The sequence below is a fragment of the Nestor notabilis genome, unplaced genomic scaffold (assembly GCF_000696875.1).
Source record: "Nestor notabilis isolate BGI_N333 unplaced genomic scaffold, ASM69687v1 scaffold3557, whole genome shotgun sequence".
NCBI lineage: Eukaryota > Metazoa > Chordata > Aves > Psittaciformes > Psittacidae > Nestor > Nestor notabilis.
In genome coordinates, this window is record NW_009935960.1 from 182,295 (window position 1) to 207,212 (window position 24,918).

The 24,918-nt window shown below is 36.7% G+C and overlaps 1 protein-coding gene across 1 annotated transcript in view; it reads right to left on the reverse strand.

Annotated features, from left to right (window-relative positions):
* RBFOX1 (RNA binding protein, fox-1 homolog (C. elegans) 1) overlaps window positions 1–20,830 on the reverse strand; it is a gene marked incomplete at its 3' end in the record, with an annotated part of 199,842 nt that extends 179,012 nt beyond the window's left edge. Inside the window, exons 1-2 of the mRNA XM_010018086.1 lie at window positions 20,790–20,830; window positions 645–799 (exon numbers count right to left, since the gene is read on the reverse strand). The remainder of the gene's footprint in view (window positions 1–644; window positions 800–20,789) is intronic.
* Between the last annotated feature and the right edge of the window lie 4,088 nt (window positions 20,831–24,918).

Sequence of the window (24,918 nt, forward strand, 5' to 3'; positions counted from 1 at the left end):
TCCTAGTGTGATGCAAATACGAAAAGGCAAATTACCAGGTTTATTTCTCAATTAATTTCTTAGTGATACTTCCAGCATACAGCTGTCTTCACCACATTAAAAAAAAAAAAAAAGTCAAATTCAACTACAAGAGCTGTAGAGAAAGTAATTTTTGTGTTGTTCAGGGGAATGCAGTTGCTATGTTGTAACAGGAACCTAAGAAAGTTTGATTTGTTTATCCTAGCAAAACAATCTGTGAATGGGGAAGAAAACAGTAGGAGGAAGAGACTGTTTAAACTAAAGACAATCCTGACACACTAAAAATTAAGGAAAAACTAGTTAAGAATAGATATGGACTAAATTTTTTTTCAAGTTTGGTTTTTTTTTTTTTTTTTTTGAAGTACTTTGGTGTTGGTTGAGGGGCTAGAGCAGCCAAAAAAAAAAAAAAAAAAAAAAAAAAGACTAGCTTATAAAAAAAAAAATTATTATGCCACCAGTAGTGATAGTGTGAACTCAGAAATTTACAGGATGATGCTTCCAGTCCTTTGAAAGCACTACAAACATTCAAGAATAATGAAAATACCCAATCTCTAAAAAGCAGTTATATTTACTACATTGCAGATTGTAATATATAAAAATAAACTTTGAAAGTAAAATGTAGTTACCTGTTTTAATGAAAAGATGCTTTGCTTGCCTCACTATAACAACATGCTTCTAAATGTATAGGTGCATGGCACTCCAAATCCAAGCTCTGACTTTCTGGTTGGGCTCTTTGATGATGTCCCATGTGTGCACCAGCTACCTAAGTTCGCACAAACCTCTGTGAATCAAAACCACAGAAGTACAATACAGCTTTACTTGCATCTCCACCCCATGCCAAATTCTGAATTTAGCCAATGCAGCTACATCAGCTTCACTAGTTTATACCAACATATTTGTTCTCCCTCCCAGCCACGCAAAAAAGAAAACTGGTCTTAAGTTTTACAGTTCACTGTTAGTTAGCATTAATGGTCACTCCTGTTCTGCAAGAATATACTAAATACATCAAATTCGACCATGAAGAGTACTGACAACTCACAGAATAAGCCAAAAGAGTATTAAATATACTAATCATTTTGTTTCATGTTAGCGGGACTTCTAGTATGGTTTAGGTTAAGCATGGGCCTAAGTGGTTTTGCTAGGACAAAGAGAATGGTCAGTACCATGCACATCAATCACCTCCTGGAAGCCACTGATGGTGACAGTACTTACTTCCTGCCTACTCCAGGATTCTTACTCCCTGCAAAAAATTGTGTGTGTGTGGGTGGGTGGAAAAGGGGAGCTCATCTATTTTAAACAACTATACAGCTTTCACTTCCATTACATTCTAGAAAATTATAATGCTGTTAGAAAAAATGACATGCCAAGGCATTTTCAGTATGTTAATACAGGACATGTTTCTTTCAGCTACCTGTTTCCAAACCCTCGGATTTTTTGGTTTGTTGTTTTGCTTGAGGGTTTGTGTGTTTTGTTTTATTTAAATATTTTCAAGGATTTTCTGAAACTGAAAACTGATTTTATAAACAGAAGACAGGAGAAAAGAAAAAGAAAATAGATGAATGCTAATTTTATATATAAAATATATATAAACCCAAAATATACAATCTTATTTGTTTTATTTCTGCAGAATTTTGCTGAAAGGTAGGCATTCCTTTTGAAAAGCAAGTTTTAAAGGTGAACCAGCACAGGTTAAGCAACCTAAGATAACAGCAGAAGGTCACAAAATACAGAAGTATTTCAGGCCCAGCAGTCTAACACCATCATCTCATGTTTCAGCACAGACCTGAAGGTACTGACAGTAGCGCTAGTGATTTTACTAAGGACTTGCTAAAAAGTAATTTGAAATGGGAAGGAACTGGAGACTGCTGTACAGCATAGATGCGCATGAAAAGCAAGCCAGAAAGATGCCTGAAAACTGGGCTACATGCTCAGGCCAAAAAAACCAAAAATTATGCAAGATGGACCAAGGTTTTGACCTCACCTACATATAATACCTAAGTGGCATATTAGACAATGATCAAAATATTATCCCAGGCAAAATCAGATGCCTAGTTTTGCTATGATCATGCTGCCTGGAGAAGGCAGATCCCTGCAATGCAGTCATCAGCCAGTCAGTGATGTATGCTCTAACTGGATCCTGGCAAAAGTAATCTATTTGGAGCATCTTTCTGCCAAATAATTTATTCTTTCTAATGCCTAGAACTAGTTCAGAACACCACAAACAATAGTCCCTCCAAGTGCTACACAACACCAACAAACTTCAAATAATTTCTACTTCCTTCCACAGTGGCCCAACTTTCTCATCTCACAGATCATAATTCGGGGCCCACTTAGGCACTCTCTTCATGGTTTATGCTATATCATATTTGATTCCTTCAAGCTCTTTTTCAAGTCTCCCATTTTCTGGCCTCCTTTCCTAATCTCCAAATGTTCTCCATTTTCTCTTTAAGATTTCTCAGTCGTTTTCTGTAAAGGAAAATTCAGAACTGAGAGGATAAAGCAGTTTCCAAGCCTCCTGGTAGTTTCCATCACCCACAGTAACTTCATATTGTTGTCCCTAAAGAAGTATTACAAGATCAGTACCATGCGTGCTCCAAAAGAGAAGGTGAGCTGCCATTGATAAGCACTGCCTGAGGTGTTAAATGAAATATCAGTATGTAGAAAAAGCTGTCCTGCATGTCTTCCCTCACTCTCCCTACTGTGAGTGCTGCTACTTTCATAACTACTACACTTCCAGAAGAGTATCTGCCAAAGACTATTTCCATGTTTCTGCAAAAACAATTTGGGAACAAAGGCTCTTCAAAGTCACCAGAAGTGCTATCCAGACTTGATCCCTGTCCTCAGCTTCTGACTCTATTCCACTCTTGTAAGTAAAGCTTTAAGTACATGTAGGAGCTGTTTATGCCAAGTATCCATTTCCCAGCCAACCCCTAGTCTAGTTAACAGCAGAACCAAAATACAACATGGACAGTTTAATGACTTTTAAAGTAGAAAATATCACATATATGAATCAAAGATATCTACTGATCTCATACGGGTATCAGTATGGTGGATGTTGTAAGAGTGTGTAAACTTTATTAAGCATCTCAGTTTATACTAGTATATAGGGCAAGGATTAGAAACTGCTTACAAGTGGGAAAGCCCGTCTTTTTCAAGCTTGTGGAACTCTTGTGGGATACAGCACATTTGGCATTAACATATTTTTCTTCTGAACTTAAAATTTCTATCTGAAAATTACGTTAGCTCTTAGGAGCCAATTAAAAACTAGCTATAGCTCAAGATGAAGCTAGCTGATTCTTTCAACCAGAAACTAACAGTGATTCAGTTCCACTAAAGTTTGACTTTCTAGCATTTTTCTTTTAGTTATCTAATGGTGGCAAATTTAGAGATTTCAAAGGTAAAGATAAGTAATTACAATACTGCTGACTAGAAAAGCTTCAGAGAGAATCACCTCATTCAAAAAACACAAGGAGTATATTTAGGAAACAATTCGTAGGACTAGAAAAATCCAGGCTTTTACATTATAGGCCAATTGGTCTTACACTACTTGAAGTGCAGTATCTTGACACACATTGTTCTCCGAGTACATGGCCATTCCTTTTTCTCTGGTTTGACTAACCAGAGTTGGTTAGTTGTCAGTACCGTGCACTGATTCACCTTTGCGTTTCTTTTGGAATGCTCCCACAAAGACCACTTCTCCTTTCCTTGCCTGGCCCCACAACACATCCTTTTACTACCTCAGCAACTATATGGTACTTGTCAACACCATCAAGTACTCACTTCAGCCTATTCCTACCCAAACTACCACTGTGAACAACTCAAAAGATTGATAGCTTCTTTATATTGCCTTTAATATTATACCCCTTCACTTCCTGACCACACTCAAAATGACATCAATGCTTTCTTTCATGATTTCCTGATACCAGGTAAGACTTACTATAAACATTTAATTAAAGTTTTTTTTCACCCCATAAAACCTCCTCCTGCCAGAATACCACATGAAAATGTTGACTGGGGGATGAAATGACTGCTGAGTAGCATGATGCCAATATTCCTGTTCATCTGCAGGCCAACTATATGTTCATATCCACTTAAACTATATAAATTTCTTTAGAAAAGAACTGTGTCTGCTATAGGGAGATCTCCACCTAGGACAGTAATGCCAAAGAACACATACTTGTAAGGTATACACCTACTTAGCCCCACCTTTTCAGGAACATGTGGAGGCAGAAATTTTTACATTGTCCTCTTCTCCATCCTTAGAAGCCTTCAGTTCCTGCTTAGCCTACATTGCTAGAGGTACATATTTGTTTCCTGATAGCAGACAGAATAATTTACCCTTCAGTGAATCACAAAACACATTTACTTACATAGGTGACAAAATGTATGCTAGAGAGAGGAAGCAGGTTGAAAAAATGCAGTTAAGGGATGCCTCTGTGGCTGGACTTCCCTTTGGCTACCACAGAAACATAAGGATCTGTCATCATCCATACATATCATGGCTCAAAAACAGGGAACAATCTGTGAACCACTAGTCCCTGGAAAAAAACCAAAACCCAACCAAAAACCACACTAAACAAAGAGCTGTAGGTGCCTTTTGACTTATGTGTGTTTCATATGATTTAGAAAAAATTCCAAATCACAACCAGATTTCTCTATTTTGTGCCAGCATTCATATCAAAATTAAAGCAGAATGGATCTGGGAACTTCAGTTACTTAATGTGCTGGCCACTGAACTAGGAAGAAGGATAACATTAGTCTATCAAGAAGTCGCACAAAAAATCATCTTCTGAAACAAAAAGTGGTGCAGCATACATGCTGATGTAAGCCACTTTTACAGTTCTATTTGTGAAGGGAGTTTCTCTGTATCCTATTGTCCTGGATCACTCTGAAAAGTTAGCTGTAGATCTCAAGGAAAATACTACTGCTTTAACTACCAAGAGTTGATTTTGACATGTGTACGTAGCTACTTATTCACAACACCAAAGATGTGTTGCAAATGTCTTCTCTTTCTTATGAGCATTACATTGCTTTCCTTTTCTTACAGAGTTCCATACTGGCTTTTATTAATAATTCCTATCAGTTGGATTGTGTACCAAATCCATTGTATTCCCACCACTGACTTATTTAAGAATAGACTCTTTTCCATCTCCAGGCTACTTCAGATATCATCCATGACTCTGCTCTTGAGTTTATCTGCCATTTCTTAAAAGCCGAGATAAGCCTCCAATCTATGTGAAGTTAAGCAGTTTTGAAAATTCTGCATGAAATGTAGAATGGACATTTCCGTTGATCTTTCAAGATCTTGTGTTTGTTTGACATCACAAAGCTACATAGCCAAACTACCGAAAATGACATGTATTTTCCAGTGGCATAAATGATAAGCAGTACCACATAGATCTTGATTTTTAAGAATGTCAGACTATACATATGTACTTCATAAATTATGAATTACTATCATACTTTCACGTATCTGAATCTCAATTCTCATTCATTTATTCTTCCCTTTCGTGTGCTGGATAAAAGATGCCCAAGAAATACGTAATTTTTCATGTATTTTGCCAACAGGTAGGAGCAGGCTCTAATCTGCCCCTTGGAGTGCATTCATTCGCAAATACAGACCAGCAGCAACAAAACAGCATTTTTCTTGCAAATCAGGAACAGACTAACTTCTAATCAGTATCCACTCTTAATGAATCCCAGTGACATACCCAAGCAATGCCATGCTAGTTCAGCATCCATTCCACACAGGATTTTTCCTAATACTTAGGCACACCATCAGTCTTCACCCCGTACCATTCATGGTTGTTGTCTTGTTAACACCAACAGACATAAAACAGGATCTCAGAACTGTAACAGTGTATTCTAGAACAGACAAGTCACCTTCCTGTCAGTGTTATCTTTTGTTTGCATGGAGATGATAGATAGCCACATATTTTTATTGCCAAATCCGGTCAAATGGACTTCTCTATTGCTGAAGTCAGGTTCCTCTGACTACTCTATCACAGGAAGCTATGACTTCTTCTTGACCCCAATTAGCACGTTCATTACTCATCAAAGTACAGTTTTATTTGCTTCCCTTGGGAAAATCAGAGTATCACTGTGAGGATCTCTCAATACAACTTCACCCCCTTAACACACTTGGGATTTGCTGACAAGTAACAGCTACTCATTCCCCTGAGTAATGTTCGTATTAATAGGACTGCATGGTGAATCATGAGATGGTATTAAGTCATGCCTCCTGCCTGTATAAATACATCATTCAAGCACCCTACTGTGCCAAGTGCAATGGTCTGATTGCAGAAACCAGCATAGGGTAGATATCCTAAGTGAGCAGGGTGCCTTGGAGAAATAACCTCTTCAAACCCCAAAATAATAAAGACCCTACAGGACTTTAAAAGGATAAGAGAATATCTGTTCTCAACTGACAAATTTCATATTCTCCACAGATAAAATATCAAGACTTGAAGGCATTCAGTGTAATGCAAGCTCTAAGTCAGCTCTATTCAAAAGATCAGCAATAGCTTTTAAGTACTGAAGTTTAGCCAAGAACTAGATGCTAGGAGCATCTGAGGCAAGCAGAATTTGGCTGCAAGCATTAGACGGCACAGTAGATAGGAATCTTGCCTCCAAATCTGAATACCACAAAGTTAAAAAAACCTTTTTCAACTTCTTTGCTGCTTTATGTCTGAAGTCAATTCAGTCTAGTAGGTATCTCCTAATGCAACTATTTGGAGACACACTTAATCCCACATTCAGCAATTCAGGCACCACTCCTCAGCTCAGCCTGATGTCCTACAGGTAGCTGTTCTCCAGGCCAACCCAGCCAACAGATTACATGGCAGATGAGTACCTGCCTTTTCCTCAGAGTGGTCAGATCTCTTCCTCCCATACCCTAAGGGTCTGTGACTGAGGCCATGCCAATGTGAGGGGAATTGCTCTGGTACTCTCTACAGGCATCTTGACACAAACAGCTAATACGCAGTAAAAATACTCTGAAAGAATAAAGTTCCCTGGATTAAGTTTCAACAAAACTTCCTGGTAATACAGGAAAGAGATCTCACCTTAAAGAATCACATCACGCGTTTTCTTTCCTCCCATCCCCCAAGACCTCTTAGACAATATTCTACTCATTTATTATGCATTCCCAGTCCTAAGTAACTATTCTACTAAACAGGTGATTTTCTTCAGCAGCCATGGTGGATACTGAATTCATGGAAAGTAGTTGATTTCTAATCTCTCTCACAACTTCCTCAGGACAATGTAAACCTTTGGGGACCGTGCTACTGATCCAAACAACATAGGCTAGAATTAGCACTTAAGAACAGAAAAACATAACAATTTTGTACCAATGCCAGATGCTAAGAACCTTTCCTGCCATCCACTTACAGAATCATAGAATGGTTAGGGTCAGAAAGGACCTTAAGACCATCTAGTTCCAACCCCCCGCCATGGACAGGGATGCCTCATCCTCGACCATGTCGCCCAAGGCTCCATCTTTTAGTTTTGGTTAATTCCATTTTATATTAGAAGGCAAAAAAGAAAGGATGGCCTTTTCAATCTCACCTTCATTTAGGTTTTAATGAACCTTTGTCAGTGCCCTCGGAGCACACCAGTCAAGGACTGGGGTAAACTTGTGCAGAAAAGGAAAACAGAAGAGGATTAGTTCTATTTTTATTGAAATCAGGACTTAATAGTTGGATATAAGTAAGATTTTATTGCTGCAAGAAGTAAGACAAGAAGTAGTCCTAAGACCTGAGATATGCCCAGTTCTCCTGCAATGCAACATAGGAGGATCAGAAACCAAAAATTTAACTAGAACTCTTTGACCAAGAGCCTCTTACCTTTTCTCAATAGCCATTTGTCCCTAACCAGAAGACATGCAACCCATGATACTGTTGCGTAAAAAAGCAAAACACCAAAATGCACATTATTGAATACCAGGAACAAATGAAAACAAGAAATTTAGTATTAGTTTTGACTTGTGTTGCTCAACAAACATGAACTGCACTGGAAGCTGATATTCTGTTGTTCCCACACACATTGCTTTTGCACCTCTGGATTACAAATGCTATTACTGGAGTATCTCTCTGGTACTGCAATGTCAGAAAACTGCTATGTAGCTGCTTCTACAGAATTGTCAGATTTCGGACTAATTAACGAGTCAACCGGGATTAGTGAATTCTTATAGAAATTATTTTCAAAGGTTCTTATAATTCCCTTAATTTTTTTCTTAATGATAGGTTTCCTTCACAGCCTGCTTCCTCAGACGCTTGAGTCATCTAGTACTAGTGCATAAGCAATGGAAGTTCACAGCTTTTGTTATCTACTAATCTATTTGGCCATTTGTGGTACTAGTAAAAAAAGCTACATTTCCTGAATTCTTACCCTCTATTGTTCTTTCCCCATCAGCTTTTTAAGATCATACAAACAAAATACTGAATTATTTTCTGCTCTGTAGCCTTAATTCCTCATAACACTATACAAATAACCAGGGTCTGCCACTTCTGCAGATCAGATGCTGCCTGCTGTAACTCACTCATAAATCTGTGAAAATAACTTTCCCTTAGCATTTCCAGAAAACACTTTCAAAGTTCGTTTTCTGCTGGAAGTGGGCACACACCACTTGTATAATTTTAGTGCAAATAAGCACTTAAAACTGTTCTCAAGCAAAAAATAAAAGAACACAATGATGAGAGAAAATGCATATAAACTGTACAATGCACAAAGCTTACAGCAAAGCCAAGGATAACCTAATTAGTGGAAGTCAATAACCTGTGTCGATCTACCACAGGAGAAATTCCGATCCTGTTTTTTATTCCCATTAAAATCCATCTCTGCATTACATACCAGGAAAAAGCCTGTGAATGCTCCATTCCCACACATGCACTTGAAGACAGCTGCATGCTTGGTTTGACTGTATACGATCACACAGGTTTGTTTATAATGAGCAGTACCTAAGACATACACCTTACCAAATCACTTTGCAATAAACATCATAGAAAAAAACAACAAAACCAACAAAACCCACAAACAAATTTACCGAACTACCACCGCCCCGCAGTGGGTTTCTGGAAACATCTTTTTCAAAGTGTTCAAAGTCCAAACAGCACTACCCTGGCACTCCTTCTTTTGTTAGAAAACTGTATTTACAAGCTCCTGTTGGATTGTGCAGAGTCGAAACTGCAAGTGTAATCCTCCAAATCTATTGAGGAGCATTTACCAACACTTGAAGGAACAGATTTGAAATCCCTGTTTTCCGTTAACATCTTTTGCTGCTGATGCACATGGATAGGTGAGAGGGAGATGATGAAGTATTTCTGACAAGCCTTTGCACAAGAAAGTGAGGAATTTTCATTCTATGCTAAAAACTGAATGCCATTTTGCAAAATGACATTTAAACAAGCACGCGGCACATCAGTCCTACATGACAATTAATAATGTGGACTATTCTTAGTAATTATGCTTACTACACCTTTCCCCCCCACCTTTGAATTCTGTTAAATATATACAAGGGGTAGTTTAGTTCATGTTAAAATGATGATAAACAATTTTATTCAATGGAAAACCTGTGTACATAAACTCACAACATTACGTTAACAGCATTTCAAAGGATGTACACATGTAAGAAACAGCTAGAGGCAGCTGTAGCTCTGTACTGGTATAGAGTGGCTGCTCAACAGCCATCAAAATACTACAAATTCATGCTCTCAAGCATTTTAATAGGTGACTTTCTGCAATGATAAAAGCTACGGAAGGTCTGGTCTCATTTTATTTTTGAGGCAAAACCAATCACATACTGTGTAGTTGGAATTTTTCAGTAATTTACCTTCATCCATCCAGAGTGAATATAGTGGACATCAGCATTACATAAAGAGACTTAGAACAGCTGACAGGTACATTAAAACAAAGGAATTCAAAACAGGAAATGAAACAAGCACTCTTTCAACAGGAAATCCATCTGTAGAAGAGTCAAGTTCTACAGTGTAGTCTCCCTTCTCGTACAATACAAATTCTCTTGGCAGTGGAGTACCAAGGGTTGTTCTGCCCTAATAAGACCTGTGAGAATAAAAGCAGTTTGAGCATTGCTCTCCCCAGCTGATACTCTAGCAACAGTGTAAACTTTTACTTAAAAATAATTCAAGATAATGAATATTTTTTCTGTAAGCTGTAGGAGTTCATCGGCAGCTGTTTCAGCAATAAATTAAAGTTAATACACATTTCTAATATTTGTGTTAGCATTCACAACTCCAGAGCATCATTTCAATATCAAATGTATGGTAAAATCAATTAAGTAGTGGCAAAATCAACTTAACTCATATATTATGAACTAGAAGTACACTATAAAATAAAAACTGCCGCAGATCATTGCATATTTTTTAATGGAACAGCATTTATTCAATCAAAGTAAAAGATTATTGTGCAAACACTAGACAGCTAATTACATAATGTACCTTTACAAAATTACATAATATGAGTGCAGCTTATATCCCTGTTTTCTGTTTGAAAAATAGATTGTTTAATAACCCATCAAAGCTATCTGTAAACCAAAGAAACAATAGAGCAGATGTTGACTGTTGTCTTATGCTTCACAGACATAATTAAATACAATGAAACACTCACGCACCCAAATAATCGAGGACAAACAAATACAAAAATGGTACTCTATAAACAGAAACCTCATTTACTGGTCACCTGTCTTATATTAATCTTCGATATTTAAACCAGTGATGAAAATGGAAAAGAAGGTTTTAATCTGGCTTCAGACTACAGAACAAACTACAAACACACAATTCCTCTCAGCATTAAGTAGCTTTAACTTCTGCAGCCCCAGTTCCACATTGCTGACTTCCACAGAGCTGGGAGGGAACCATGTTTTCTATTGCAACAAAGCCAGGACAGGCAGTCATACTTTCTGTAAGCAAAAGCTACATGAATCAATGACTCTGAATGATCCAAATAGACTAAAACTACTGTGCCTGCTGTGTAATACTAAGTCCTAAGGTTCCCCTGGAAAGCCAGAGTCCCTTTAACTGCAAACCACGTTCTCTGTAATTATTTTCTACACCCACCTCACCCCCCAACCTTTGCAAAAGAATAACAGAAATTAAAGATGAGATTCTCTAAGTACTAAACCAAGTGTTTATTTTCTAGAAGAGTGTGCAACATTGTTTAACAGTCCACGACAGAACCTGAGAGCATTTCTCAAAACCGCCCTTATCTTCATTTCTATAATCAAATGCAGACACATACTTTCTTCAGTAGTATCAATATCAATATCAATCCACTATCTAAAAAGAATGATTATGTACATTAATACAAAATTACATACACAGTCTGACAGTTACTATTAGGAAACAAAGTTTCCAGGTAAAAAAACAACTTTGAAAATTAACACATTTATTGCAAAAGAAAATGGAAGCATATTTTTGCTAATTAAAAAAAAATCTTGATTTTAAAAGGATAAATGCTTTAATAAGTGTAATTAATGCTTTTATTTTAGATAAAGAATACAAAATCTGTTTATTGCAAACATATTTGCCTTTACACTTTCAGTTATTTCCGAGAGACAAAACAGAATATAATGTGATCTGCATCTCTTTATGTTAATAAAACCATGCTAGCCTCTTTCCGTAGACAACACCATAAATACCAGATGGAAAACAAATGGAAGTATAAAGCCACTGTGAAGCAAACCAATCAACCCTGTAACAGCTGAGAGAGATCTCATCCAGTAGTTCATTCATTCTTTATAGAAATGAAAATATTCCTAGGTGAATCAGATTAAAAAAAAAGAAAAAAACACCACCCTCAGTACCTCTGAAGGGTTGTAAAGCACTAAATTCCTTTGATTTATGAAGGCAGCATCCACCACATTGAGCAAAACAACTCAGCATGCTGGGACCTTTTTCCCCGAAATTCCTTTATTAACACAACCTGGCTCTGCTAGCGAACAAAAGCAGCGGTGCAGTGTGTATAAATCATTAATACTATGCCATGCAATGGCTGAATTTCCTGTGTGAGCTGGAAAGCTTTCCCGCACAACAGGGATTTTGGGGTTGGAACTGGCTGCTATGAAATGTACTTCATCATTCTCTGTGTTTGATGCTTCCCAATAGCTTTGTACTCTTCCTCTCCTTTTTCTCCCCCAAGCCCAGAAACTGCAATAGAAATTTATTGGATTCTATGTCTGCAAATAAAGGAAAAGAAGGAAACAAGCAAGCAAGCTTATTTAGAAGTGCAATCCTTTTCCCTGCATTTGAAAACAGCCTGTGTTCAAATAAAATCTACTATTATTAAATAAATTTTCAATTTTGTGTTTAGTTTACCACTTTAAACAAAAAAAAAACGAACTGAAAAAAGCTACTGAAAGTGAGGTTAGTCTTAAGAATTTTCTCTTTTATTTTTTTTTTAAGAGCAGGCAGAAAGAAGGGCAACAACTGGGCATGAGGAAATCGTGAAGTTAACCTGTATCAGTGTATTTACTTTAGGTATACCAAAATTCTTTCCACAGAGCAACAGGCAGTTTCATGCGCATGTGCCATGGTTTTCTAAGTGGTGCTGGAAAAGATGGTAGTAATTGGAAAGGAAAAATAAACCAAAACTATTGAAATTGCATTCTTGTATTTTTGCAGCAACACACATTGAACTTGGATAGGGAACATCTAGACTACTTATTTTGCCCCTGAAGTACATACAATACAACGACAACAACATTGAACGCTTTCCCAAACTATGCAATGAAATAGCAAGTAGTCTTCATAAAACATTCTGCACTAAAATATTCCTTTTGGGGCTAGACTTATTAAAACTGAAGAGTATGACAGAGAGAGCAATGCTGAAAAGGCAGTCTAAAACCATAAGCTACCCATCAGGAAAAATAACAAATATTATAAAGGTAACTAAGGGTACAATCACTCTTTCAGCTGGGCCAGAGAATGATTCCAAATGTATCAAGCATCAGCATCATCGACAAATGAATTTATTGCCATCTAAGTAGCAAATATTTTAAGACACTTGGAATGCAGCTTTGCAAAAGTGAATGAGCTGAAGCCAGAACAAGGTAACATTCCAGTGTGCCATTTTACACTTCTGCAGCCATCCAGCAGACTAAAGATTACAAGAATAAGCCTGCAATGCATGCACAAGTCCCTCTGCATTACACAATAATGACATTCTGAATGGAAATAAATGAAGCCCCTGCAGTGCTATTCTGTCAGCTTTTGAAAGTAAATAACTTCACTTCTGACAAGAGAGAGACATTTTTTTCCTCCTCCTGCCACAGAGCATTAATTGAGCTATGCAGCCATGTAACATCCCAGAGATAGCACTAACACATGACAAGGAAAAAAAAAGCTTAAGAAAGGAGGGGACAGTCACTGGATATATGCTGCCTGACTTCTTTTCACCCCCAAATTTTCACACTAGCTCTCTTCTGATGAGATCTTACCCTCTGGGAGAATTTTTAACAGGTTTTTTGCCTCCCTCTGTAGATTACTGAAATTTATTTCAAACAAATAGTTTAAATTCACAGTGTCTTACAACAAACAGTGCCATCATGAAAACATACACTTGTATTTTAATATTTCTTATCACTCCTTGTTTGTGATGAAGTTTCATGCCCATAATCAATACCCATAATTAACTATTTAATTTATAGAAGTCTTACTGGCCACAGGAGACGTAATGCAGGCAGCTATAAAAGAAAAGGTAATGAGAAGGAAAACAAAAGCAGTCTTCAAAACTAAATAATAATAATAATAATAATAATAATAATGTTAGTGCAAATCAGTAAGGAACTGAGGCAAGGTATATAAGAAGCACAGACACACCTCACAAATCTTTCATAAGATGATACTGTTAAATTTATGCACAGTTAGAAAAAACATATTCAAGTTGTTACAGATAGGAAGACCAACAATTTTTGGTGTGTTTTGATATAAAGCATCAAAAGGTAAATTAGAAAAATTATCTAAGATGAAAGCACTTGCATTCTTACTCATAAGCATCTGAACATCTTAAGTACTTCTATTCTGAAGTACCACACACTTTCCTTCCATATCTAGGGGAAAAAATAAAAGTCAGTGACTCACTGTGAACAAAAAATAATTCACTGAATGCTTCAGTTCTTACTACAGTACCTAATTTTGATTCTGCATGTGTTCAACACAACGAGAAAGAGCAGGATCAAAACACAGTGAGATCTCTCCACAGCTGGAGCCTGCTATAGTGCAAAAGACCAAAGGCCCAACTACAACTACTCAGAATACTACAGACATTAGATATGCTATTTTCTCTAATTAAATTCACTGGGCTGCTGCACTGACAGAGTAGGAGGGGAAGCAAAATGTAAAAGAAGTCAATGGCGCTGCAATAGGCAACTCAGAGGTAAATGAGCAATGCTAGCAAAGAAATGACAGGAGTACCTCAGGAGAGCTCTTGTACTACACATCACACTTTAAACCTGATAAATCAATTGCACATACACCTTTAAAAGGCAGGAAAGCTTGAAGGATTCTTAGAGGGTGCTGACTTCTCCTTTCCCCTAACATTATTCTAACTCTACAAAGGAAAGTGATAAATTCTAGTGTCACAATTTCCATCACTTTCATTTATACTACCTATTAAATATTTCAAAAATATCTTTAACAGAATTAACATGATGATAGTATTTATTTACCAGTTCAGAAGTATATTCATTGAAACAAAAAATATTCATCATCTAGCACTGCATGGCTCCTGGTCAAAAATCTACACAACAGAATGAAATAACGACCAGTTGCCCTGAGAAAGCCCCTGCTTACATAACCACTGCAAACCTTCCTTGGCATAAAATACCACACCACAAAAATTTTTCAGAAAATGACCATCCACACACCTATTTAGCAAGTATCAATGAAGAGTGACAACTTACGAAGAGCTCACAACAGAAAATCCAGCCATCACTTCTCAGCTGAAGAGTTTTAAAATGTTCGAAGAGCCCAGTTATAAAAACAATGATTGTAAGCCAAAAATATTCACCTGCGTCTGCCACGTGGAAGCTCCTTTGCAACTGCTCTGGCTCTTATATTCCAAAGCAGCAAGAAACCTTCTTAACTGATTCTGGTTGGCTGAAGGGGTTTGGTGTTGGTATTCCCCCCCCCCCTCTTCTTTTTCTTCTAGTATTTAGAGGGGAGCACTTAACTAAAGCACCTCCTCTTGCTATTGTGAGAAGAGACTTTGTTTGACAAGCTGTCGTTAAATGCCCCAAACTAGCTCTTATTCAGAATGAGTACTGCTATAGCACTTGATCTCTAAGCCACTTCTCATTAGTCTCTGGAAAACAACAAAACAGCTCTTGTGAGACAAAAGATTTGTCAACATGTAAATTTGTCTTGAATCAGAGGTGGAGTCTTGAGTACCAGCTTCTAAGTTTATTGGTGAATACGAAACGATCTTATTCACCCCCTAATTAAGATAAACAGCACATCAAGACATCATTCCTTACTTCTGCACTAACAGTACTTCTGGACTCAACAATTGCACTCCCACCCGGAGGTCGGTTTCATTCCCACACAGAATTCCCAGAGAGTGCCACACTGCCCCCCGAGGTGCACATGCAGCTGCACTGTACAGTCCGTAGCATGGTAATTCCTTTATTTAACAGAGCACTATAATTTATCTGCCAGAGTACAGTTTTTTACCCTACACATACGAATAAACAAGCACTGTTTCTCTTGAGGCAGGGAAGCCGGTTAAACGAACCAGAAAACCCTGAAAAGATTGCCTACCCTCAGTCCATCAGCTACTGGACAATAATTCAGGGCCCAGCTGTAAGAAAAACAGATGGTGAGTGAGCATTAGTAATGTGGACTTCTTTTCACTCATGCAGTCATAAGCAGAGGTTGTATGTTCTCACATGAAAACTGCCATGAAATTGCAGAGCGAGGAACAAAACTGTGCAAAGACTCCAATTTGTAAGCTCACAGATGCCTACAATTTTCATAAGCTAAGGTCAGATTAACTGATCTTACAGGAGAGCCACAGAGTAAACGGGTACTATAAATGGACTAGTAAAGAAAGGCAGTGTTCTCATGATAGATTTAAACAGTGTCATTATAAAATATCAGTTACTGAATTCAACTAACATACCTGATCTTTGAAGGCTCACTGAAGTACAAAATGCAAAAGACACATATTTAGAACTGTAACTCCAATTGTGGCATTTAGCAACTGATGTGCTTGTGCTCTATAAAAGGGGTAAACCGTAGGCAGGAATTGTCCATCCATTCTAATTCTCAACATAACTTTAGCACAAAGATAATCTGTTCTAATCCTTATTCCATTATTGATGCTATTGACTACATCAACTGAAAGTGCTACCAAATAAATCAACATTGAATTAAGCCATGAAGAAAGAATGTGATAAAGTCTTTTGGGCTCCTATAAATCATGAGATCCAGAAGCATGACATAAGTAACTGAGTGGGGAATTCATCTTTTCTCTATAGTCATAATGCTTAAGGCCCAAATAAAATTACACTAATTGACCATGTAAGCACTAATGGAATAGCTGGGGCAGAGATGGAGAGTTTGCTGGGGTTTGTTTTGTTTTCATGGTGGATTCTTTTCACCATTGATACGAGAGCTGTATCGTGAACTACTTTCTTGTTAAAGACAGAAAAGGTTGATATTGAAGTTTCAGTTCAATTGTTTTCGATCTGTGAATGTCCACTATGAGCAATTGCTCCATTTAAGAGGAATTACCCTTAGTACAAACCACTTCACTATTCAAAACAAAGCACATCTATTACCATTAAACAGAAAGAAAAAATTACCAATTTTAAAATAATGACAGCAGCACTGCACACAGTGACATGGAATATTACGTGATGTTTCAAAACCACGGCTAACTTTGTTACTTTACTCAGAAAGTTATAGCTAAATAACCCTATGTCCAGGCAAGTATCTATCACAGGGAAACATCAGTTACAGAACTAAGCCTCCATTAATACACACTAAATCCCAATTTACAAGCAGTCAAAAATTTGCTGCAAAAATTACTTCCTGCTAGCACTTGATTTAAGTTTGTGGTCAGAAATTATTTCTTGCATCGATGCGTGCTAATAAGAAGGAGAAAATAGATGTATTTAGCTGTTGCTAACACCATGAATATTCTGAAACGATAGGGTGCACTGCAAATCCGAGTTCCCTTTTCCTGTATCTTTAAATATTGACACTAGTCAAAATTCTAATCCAAACGCATCTACTCTTTTCCCAATTGTCCCTATCTTTATCATGATACAGTAAAAACTTGCAGATCAAACCCATATATCCTCCTTCTGTTTGTTGCTGCCACCAATATAATCATTTCAGTTCTAACGTTTGAAAACTCTTTCTGGATTTCTGAAGCTAGAAGCGTCTTAGTAAGAGAAGAGCCAAATAATTTCAGACCATTTCAAATAGCTTAACTACCTTGGAAGCATCCTTCAGTTTCTGTTGTCTTTTTCCAGTGAATATCTGATTAATAGTTCATCTATAATGTGAACTAGGCCTCTGAACTTTATTTATTTTCAACTTTATTTTCAACACTTAGGCTTAAATGTTTTTAGGTATAGCATCCTGTATTCACAAACTGTTTTTTAAAAAAACCTCAGTTCCCCACTAAGCTCTTAAAACATTACATACAAACATAATCTGGCAGGTATCAGAGCAAATACTTAAGTTTCTAACACTGAACAAAGTAGTAGAGCACTTCTGTAGGTATGCTGTGGAAAGCAATCTATCCATTTATACTAAACAAACTGACCAAGCAGCATTAGTTCAGCAAATAAGTAACAGCCAATTCCAAGTGACTACCAAAAAACGACTTTCCCAAATGATTACTACAGCTCCCCAGAAAACCACTATCATTATGGCTACATAAATATTTATTGTCAGGAAGACTCATTTGCCCATGTTGAGAAGAACCTGATGCCTTCTATAGTCTTTCAGAAAAGACCTATCCAATTATCAAAGTTACATGTGACAGAATACTAGGGTATATACTAGATACACATAAAACCAGAGAACAAATATTTTCGCAGATTCTAAATAGTAAGTTTTAAAAACTAAGAGCTCACTTGTAATACAAATGTCTGAATTAATTTTAATTGAGGTGCAAGGGAGCAGACATATCTGAAGTGCAATTTGTAGAGGAAAAAAATCCTCGATATGTTCACACAGTGTCTCTATACTGCTGGTCACTGGGTCCACAGGCAGGGGGGGAATCATTAGTTATTAAATTGCCAGATAAAGCTCTTAGGTTACCAGTATTTAAGATCAATACACAACTTTATAACATCTACAGTTTCAATGAAATAGTGATATGTGCCCTGAACATACAAATCTTTTTGTAGGTTTATTTGAAATTATCAGAGATGGGAAAAAAACAACCACCCCAAGTAGACTGGCATGGTAGAAGTTTATTCATGATTTTCAAAAAGGTAAAACCACTTCTTAGTCTTTCCTATTTAAAACTAGAACCATGTTATGTTAGGTTTGGAGGTGATGTTACCACAGTACCATCTTTCTGCCTGAATAATTCTGAGATAAATTGTTGCTGAAGAAATACTTAATCAAATACGCAAAATAATAAATCATATCTGAATGAAGATGAAAATTATCTGACTCCCTAGGAGTCCAGAATATCTAAAATGCCAACCAGCGATCAAAAGAAGCAACAAGCAGAAAATTTTAAACCTGCCAAAATTATTATCAGGAATTCAGATGACTTTTTAACTTTAAATATAATTGTGATTACTAGAGGCAGAATGATTCTAAACTGACAATAGGATTAACCAGGCGAGAAAGCCAACACTTAAAAAAAAAGAAAAAAGATACTCTCAGTGTGCCAGTTAATCCACTTAAAGAGTTAAAAATTATCCGCTAGATACAGCACTCTGTGAAGTGCATTTGCAATCACTTCTCATCTTTCTCTCAAATGGAAGAGATGGAATTGAATTCAGTATTTTAAAGTAATCATTATGGTTGCACAGTTTCTTAAACCTTAAAGCAGTGCTATACTATAGATGTGTTTGCATAATGATACTGCAATACCTCATACAGGAAGGTTATTATAGCACCTAATCTCATCTTTAAGTTATCTTTTATCAGCTCCTTGTGTGGCCATGTTGACCTCTCACCTTAATTCACATTTTTCCTTCCAAAAGCTGCATCTTTAACATACATATTGCTGTTTGCCAAACTCAAATGAACAAATCCAACAAAACACAGGAGTACATTTTGTGTACTATCAGTAAGTGCACAAGTCACACTGGATCATTAAAACTCATTTACAAACGTAATTTCTAAAACATATCCAGAATACAAAACTACTAAGAGCATGCATTTTAGTTAAGACATGCAATTTCTTTAAATATTAAATACATCATATTTATCTGATGCATATTTTAATTGCAGACATACGAATCCCTCCCACATACATGTATAATCTAGGGCGTATACAAGAATCTGTTATTATGCACTCACTCCCATGCTGTAAGTTAGAAATGGTTTATCCTACACTACTGAAGGAGAAGAAAAAAAAAGGCTACAGAAGGGTTTATATTCTGCAAATACTTGAGTTCTATTCTTTCAGCAGTAATAGAAAACCAATATTCTGAAATAAAAATAAGCTTTATTTTATCTCATCTTTAGGAACAAAAAGAAATACTGTAAAACATCATTCAGGCATTTGTAAATACAGAAATAAAGTTAGAGACTGTTTCATGGAAGTCATTATGCACATAAACTATTGTAGGGGAAGTTGGAAGAAATGCCCCTATTTGTTACAGTAGGCACAAGATTTTTTTTTTCTCTGAAGTTTCAGCAGAAAGTAACAGAATAAACAGGATTAATCTTTTTTGCATTTTAAAATATTTCTGTTGTGGCTCTACATGCTTACTAGATGACTATCTGTAATGGTTGACTCAGTTATAAAATAGAGAACCAGAATACAATCACGATTCCAAAATACTAGTTTAAAAAAAGAATGTGTTATTATCCAGTTATTTATTTCATGTCATAACAGAGAGAGGGTACCAAATAATAAATAACCGGAGAAGGAGAGGGGTGGAAATATTTAGAAAAAAACCCAAAACCCTGAGGCAAAAATTATATGAAATTAATTAGAAAAAATAAAATCTTAAAAATGGACTAGAAATTATTATTTTGCTTGATATCAGAACATTTTTTAAACCCATTCCAATATACTTCAGTGATAGAGGTATTATTTCTGCACAGATACAGCTTTATCAATTTTTTTTTCTTTTTTCTTTCATGAACTAAAAATAAGCTTGATTTTAATCAGCAGCATGTTTCACACAGACTTAAAATTCCTGGCTTCAAAGAAGGCTTAAACAAAATTGCCATTGGGCACATTTACATTAGAAGTATAATTTATGCCTGCAAGTGAATAAAGAGCAGTCCTTTATGGCTGAAACTCTGCAACAGTATCCATGAGAAATGCAGTCAAAGTACTGTGTTAAATATCTATAGGCAGCACCAATAAAGTCATTTTAAAAAAAAAAAAGAAAAAAATAAATGAAAGATACGTAAAGGGCTTTATGCTCTGTTAAAACATATTTTCTACTCACTCTCACCATTCTTAAGTGCAGGCACAACAGTCACTCCACACAGTGGGAGACATTTATACAGTCTATTCACAAAATATATATCTCCAACATTACAAATCTCCAAAATGATGCTGACAAAGCAGGCACTATAGGAAAAGAAAAAGTTAAGCAAACTTACCTGCTGTAAGTACATAAAAGTCAAGGCACAGGAGAGCTGGGGACACATGCCCACATTCGGCAGTGCCACGCAGGTTGCACCCGTAAGGGGATGCTGCATGGTGTTGCTCTGAAGTCTACGTAGAACAAGTGAGGGGGCTTGCATGCAAGCACGTTTGCCCTATCTTGTCACTACGTTTTTTCCCTTTTGATTATTTAAGTAAGAAACAGTTTTCTTGAATGCCTTTTCCTCCCCAGTGCTAGATCCCTACATTCATTTGTCAGCTAAGGCAACTTGGTAGATTTAAACTACGAATTTTTAACACAGAGGGAAAAAAAGAAGACACAGCCTGCAGCCTATTGATGAGCAAATGGAACTTCCTCAATGACAGAGAGCTGAAGCTTGTCTCACAACAGTAGCTGCTGACTAGTAGAGAGAGAGAGAGATTGACTCAGTGAGGCTCAGTCGGCTGGTGCTGATGCTGCACAGCTTCTCATTTGTCAAATGGGTCCTAGGGCAGGGTCTTTACCACTCACCAAAATTCAAATACTGCATTTTAAAAATCCCTGGAGAGGATAGGGAAGGAGAAAAAGTGAGCGCGCTGCATCACAGGCATCCATGAGATCTGGGCAATTAGTGTCATTGCCCAGCTGGGACTGAATGCCTGTTATGATTCTGCACGCACACGTACACACTCACACGCGCACTTTTTTTTTCCCCTCCCAGGACTCACACCTGACATAAAAAGGGCTTTTCCCTTCCAAGAACAAAAGTATGAAACACAAAGTGGGAAAGTGAAAGAATCTTGGCTACTCAAAAGGATTCTAGTAAATACACAGTGCTGTCAGTAGATGAGTTTTTTAAAATACACATTAATTTTGTATCTATGTTTCATTCACCATCACCAGAGAAGCCTATAAAAGCATTACAGTGAAACTGTGAAACGTATGTGTAACCACTGCAGCAGAAACACTAGGAATAAAACTAAATTCTGTGGCACACTGTATCCACTTTACTTGGGGGAGGGAGACAGGCTTGGATAAAGACTGGATCTTAAAATTAGTCTAAACCCCGTCTCATCTGAAATTACAAATGTATTTGACAGCTAGTCAATCTATTCTAAAGAACTGCCCTATCAGGTTACGTGGAAAAATTACAGTTGCAGTTTCCAGAATTTAATGTTTACTTTTTACTTTGAGGGGGATACCTCAAATTAGTATTCCACTCTTGCAAGCTTTTTCTCTCTCCCCACCCCCTTTTATGGAGTAATAATTATTCATTAGTAGATCTAGTTAGTCTTTATGTAATAAAGCAGGATGTGACCTGCAAATCAAATAATTTATATTACAGCTTGTCCTTGAGGTTCTATATTACAGGTTGGGGTTTTTTTTTTTAACTCCTTAGACACAACTTAAGTATAACAGAACCCTATCTTTAATTACAATTTGACAAATGAATTAAATATTAATTCTTCAGGAAAGGTCAAACCTCAAAGCACCATCTAAGCTTTTGAAGGGGTTCCTTTTAAAAAGACTGCAGAAAATTTTAAAATTACCTATTTCTTAGGATATTAAGACTCCCACAAAAAAACACACCTTAGATCAACAGTGTAATGTTAACAACAATAAATAACCCACACGCAAAAGAAGCCTACTTCATCAACTGCATAACTGGTTTCATATTAAGATCTACCCTTAAAAACAAATAATAGTCCCCCCTTCACTGGAAACAGATACAAAACATGTCACTGCAACTCAGCCACTATATTAAAATATTCCTTTTTATTGTGCATGTGCGCACACATACCTGCACCCACAAAAGCTTCAGAGACTGATTTAGATCCACTAAGTCTTCTTCATGCAAAACCGACAATTTTCCAGTAGAATCAGTTATTACATAAGTTTCTTTTCAAAAGCAGTCAATACAACAAACCCAATGTATTTACAACTCAGCAGTCAAAACCAAAACAATAATGCACAAACTTACAATATAGGGATTGCAAGCTTAAGAAGCACGCATGCTTTTTCAGTTTATCAGGGACTGATCTACTAGAACAGCCCAGATAAAGTGATCTGTGCTGTTCTGTATGAGAAAAAAAAAAAAACCAAAAACCAACCCACAACCAAAAAACACCCCAAACCACCCCAAACCCAAAAAATAAACCACCAACATAAAACCCCACACACACCACAAAGCAGGAGAGAGAGAAGGAGGCGAACCAAAGCCTCTCTCTGCCCTTTCTCCTTTTTTCATTCTTTCTCTTTTCCTTCAGCAGTCTGACAGGAGTATGTCATGCTTTTCTTCATTTTTTTTCTTTTTTTTTTCCCTAGCACAGAAAGGCTGTTATTCTGCAAATGACCTAAGCTGATAGAATTTTCCCTTCAGCTCATTTTCATATGAAATACCATAAATAATACATGGTACTTTAATCAGACCTTATCAAAATGTTTAATGAAAAACAAATACGTTATGTAAGGAGGCAAATAACCAACTCGTTCCACATTATGTCAGATCCAAAGGCAACATGCTTCCAGCCAAACTGTTTGAACTATATAAATCTATCCAATTTCCCAAAGTGAAGTTCTGGAACATGGTGATGGTCAAGCAAAGTTTCTTCTGTCTACTGCACTATTTTACGGCTAAAAGGACATCCATAAAACAGATTAAATTCTTACAAGAAGTGTGTTGAACAATTACTTCAAGAGAATTTAGTAGCGTAAATGGAGCTAATACTAATTGTAAATTTCTCATTGGTCTTTTGTCCTTAATTTTCACACATTTCAAAGTAAGAAAAATACGACCCCAAATACTATTAATTTGTTACAAATGTATATTCATATTATTAAAACAAGAAAATCAATGTTTTAACTATCCAAATCATCTCTACACAGAGAAACAATAGATAAACATACATAATTCAGTAGTGTACAAGACCTAAAAAAGAAGCAAAACTCCTGAGCCTGATATACGCTACTTCAAGAGATGCAGGGCAAAGCCATTATCAGTTTTCATCCCATCCAAACATAACTTGTCATTATATCGAAAAAGAAAAAAGGTAACAAAATGTGTTTTATTTTTATAAGAATAAAATCGATGTCTTTAAAGCCGTTTCCTTGTTTGTAGACACTCTTCTACCAAATCCAACCCATTAATCATAACCACATTCTAACTTATGGCTATATATACAGTAAGTCCCACCACAAGTTTGCCAAAGATCCATGAATGACTATACACAGCCTGACCTTCTATCCTCATGCACACTGACAGTATCATTGTAACTACAATGCAATTTCACAGAACAGCATATAACCCATCAGTATCTCATCTGCAAATTATTAACACCTTGATTTTTCCCTTATTCTACAAAATTCAATGTGTGCAACTGCAAAGCCCACATTACCTACAGCATATGAGCACCTTCTAGTTACCCCAGTGCTGCTCTGCTGGGTCAGTAACTGAACTCAAGTTGTCCCACACTCAGTTACTGAAATTACCAATTAAATACCTATTAGCAACAACCACAAACCTTTTTCAAAACAAAAGGAGGCTACTGACCTACACAGCCCCAACCAGCCTCTATAAAGTGGGAGTTCAATTAGAAACGGAGAAATAAAAAGTTCTTTCACAGTAATAATGGATCCACCTGATGTGCAATGCCTAGTATACCACCGTGAGAGGCAACACTTTTTCCAACGTGTTTGGGTTGTCATGGTATACAGCACAGGCAGAGAACTTGCAGATACGCACCCCCTCCCCACATCCTGTGAGATTGCCATTTAATGCTGAACAGTCTGGAATATGCAAATAAAACCATGAAACCAAAGAACCTCTGAAACAAAGCAAAAAGAACCAACAGCATTTCTCACAGCTGATATACAAATACAAAATCATTCATCATTTACAATGCATTTAGTATAACAGGTTCCATTCAAAATCATCCACTCAATTTGTGATGTCGTAGCCAACTTCTACTTCTCAAAACTTACGTTCAAATTTCACATTTACAAGCATTGAACCCAAAAGTTAACCATTATAATTATCACAGCAGACTGCCTAATCACTTAAACCTTTTGCATCAAAAAAGATCTGAAAGAGATCACCTGCAATACCCCACACCATTCTACACTTCAAACTTGTCTTAGTTCCCTAC